This window comes from Pelodiscus sinensis, chromosome 2 (assembly GCF_052426305.1).
Source record: "Pelodiscus sinensis isolate ZL-2025 chromosome 2, ASM5242630v1, whole genome shotgun sequence".
In the NCBI taxonomy this organism is placed as follows: domain Eukaryota; kingdom Metazoa; phylum Chordata; order Testudines; family Trionychidae; genus Pelodiscus; species Pelodiscus sinensis.
The window spans coordinates 201,466,199-201,469,283 of NC_143053.1; positions in this window are offsets into that span (position 1 = coordinate 201,466,199).

The window sequence follows — 3,085 nt, forward strand, 5'->3', positions numbered from 1 at the left end:
CTGTAAGAAATCAGTGCTTTTTGCGGAAATACTGTGGTGCTCCTGTTCGGCCAAAAGTCCCTTTTGCACAAAAGTTTTGCGCAAAAGGGCCAGTGTAGACAGCTCAGTTTTGTTTTCTGCAAAAAAGCCCCAGTCACGAAAATGGCGATTGGGGCTTTTTTGCGAAAAAGCGCGTCTAGATTGGCCACAGACACTTTTCCGCAAAAAGTGCTTTTATGGAAAAGCGTCCGTGCCAATCTAGATGCTCTGTTCCGAAAATGCTTTTAACGGAAAACTTTTCCGTTAAAAACATTTCTGGAAAATCATGCCAGTCTAGACATAGCCTTGGATTGTAGCAACAGCCCTGAGGTCAGGAGGAAGGAGGGGTAGAAATAATCATAGCAATAATAGGAGGAACAGGCATCAGAGGTCATGGCTGGACTCAAAGGGGTTCCGGCCTGCCTCCTAATCAGCAAAGTCTTTGTTTTGAAGTTACGCTTAAGTCCTAGTCTCTGCAATAACTCCTCCCTTTGGGTGCCAACTCTCCCATTTCTACCATGCCTGAACCCAGATCACTTCAGACTAGTGGGTGCTGGACATGGTGAAAAGGGTGTATACTATCCCCTTCCTTTCCTCCCCTCCCCCACCCTCCTTCTCCATCCCTCTTCAGGGACCCCTCTCATGAGCACCTGTTAAGACAGGTGTCATCACTCTTAAAACTGGGGGCAATGAAAGCCATGTTTGAGGTGTTCGGGGGAAAGGTTTTTATTCTCGGTATTTCCTCATTCCAAAATCCAAGGGAGATCTTCAACCCATTCTGGACCTCAGGAACCTCAATGCGTTCATAAAAAAAAGACAAGGTTCAGAATGGTCATGGTGGCTTCCATTATTCTCTCTCTAGAGAAAAGAGGCTAGTATGCTGCCCTCCTGAGATTCATCATAGAGCCAGATCATATTCAGTCCTTGTTCCTCCCTTTGGCCTCTTTATGGTGTCTCAGGGCTTCACAAAATGCATGGTGGCTGTATTGGCCTTCCTAAGGAGGCATAGGGTGCAGGTATTTCCCTACCTGGATGATTGATTAATTAGGGGTTCATCCAGGGATCAGGTTCTGTGACACATATATTTCAGCAAGGCTATATTCCACAAGTTGGATCTCCTCATAAATGAGGAGAAATCCATTCTCAGCCCTACTCAATTAATAGACGTTGTGGGGGCCCATTTGGACTTCACTACAGCAAGGGCCTCTCTTCCCAAGGCCACGTTCAAAGCTGTGAGGGCTCTAATCAAGGGACTCAAGACTGCATCCCCCACAATAGCAAGGAACTGCATGAGACTGCTGGGCTACTTGGCAGCCTCTGCCTATATGGTGCAACATGCCAGGCTGTGATTCCAGCTTCTGCAAGAGTGGCTAGTAAGAGTGCACAATCCAACACATGCCCCGCTAGATGCGGTACACTCAGTCCCAGATGATGTCCTTCACTCTTGACTGGTGGCTGCAGGAGCCAGTACTCCGTGAGTGTGTTCCATTTATCAGACAGAGCCCATCAGTGCAACTGGTCACAAACGCATCGGATGCAGGTTGGAACATCCTTCTTTCAAATCTCAGAGGGTAAGGTATGTGGTCACTGGCAAAGCGCTCCCTTCATATAAATGTTAGAGAGCTCAGGGCAGTCAGGCTGGCCTGTCAAGTGTTTCTGTCTCACCTGGGTCACACAGTGGTCTTGATACTGATAGACAACTCGGCGACAATGTACTATATCAAGAAACAGGGTGAAGCTTGTTTTTCTCCCTGGCTACGTCTACACTGCCCCTTTTTCGGAAGGGGCATGCTAATTTTGAAAGTGGGAATAGGGAAATCCGCGGGGGATTTAAATAAACATGTCCGCCGCTTTTTTTCCGGCTTGGGGAAAAGCCGGAAAAAAAGCGTCTAGACTGGCCCGATCCTCCGGAATAAAGCCCTATTCCGGAGGATCTCTTATTCCTACTTTGAAGGAATAAGAGATCCTCCGGAATAGGGCTTTATTCCGGAGGATCGGGCCAGTCTAGACGCTTTTTTTCCGGCTTTTCCCCAAGCCGGAAAAAAAGTGGCGGACATGTTTATTTAAATCCGCGGGGGATATTTAAATCCCCCGCGGATTTCCCTATTTCCACTTTCAAAATTAGCATGCCCCTTCCGAAAAAGGGGCCAGTGTAGACGTAGCTCCTGTGTCAGAAAGCTTTGCTTCTTTGGGATTTCTGCATCGCCCACAATATCCACTGGGAGGCAGCATACCTTCTGGTAAATTGGAATCTCTTAGCAAACAGGCTCAGCAGGTCATTCAGCGCCCAGAGTGGTCCCTGGGGGGAATGTGGGATGTTTTCCAGAAGTGGCATTATGCCCATTTGGACCTGTTTGCTTCCCACAAGAACAACAAACGACTACTGCACTTACCTAGGTCAGGGACCAGAGTCCAAGGAGGATGCTCCATGTGTGGAATGGCCTCCTCAACTCTTATACACATTTCACCCATTCCCTTTAATACAGAAGGTCCTCCTCAGGGTCAAGAGGTTCAGAACTTCAGTGATCCTGTTGGCACTGGCATGGCCTCAGCAGCACTGATTTCCCACCCTCCTGGACCTAGCGGTAGAGGAACCAGTGGTGCTGCCCATGGTATCAGACCTAATCACTCATGACCTGGGGGAAGGATGGTTATGCCACCCAAGCCTGTTCTTCCTCCAGTATGGAAGCTTCATGGTTAGCGAGGGTGGAATGCCTCTGTTCAGAAGCAGCAAGGAAGATCTTATTGGAAAGCTGGAAGCCTTCCACTAGGACTGCATACCTGGGAAAGTGCAGACACTTCTCCTTGGGGATCTCCCAGGGGTGTGTGAAACCCATCCAGGCCCCCATCCCTCTCATCCCGAATTACCTACACCTCAGGCAGCATGGCCTTTCCACGTCCTCCTTGCAGGTTCACCTAGCAGCCATTGCACCCAGTCAAAGGGGGCAGGATGGTGTTTGTGAATGTGCTGGTTAAGCAATTCCCCAAAGGGGTGGATTGTTGTACCCACATGTTCATCAGCCCTTACCCCCTGGAATCTTAGTCTGGTGCTCACAAGCCCCATTTG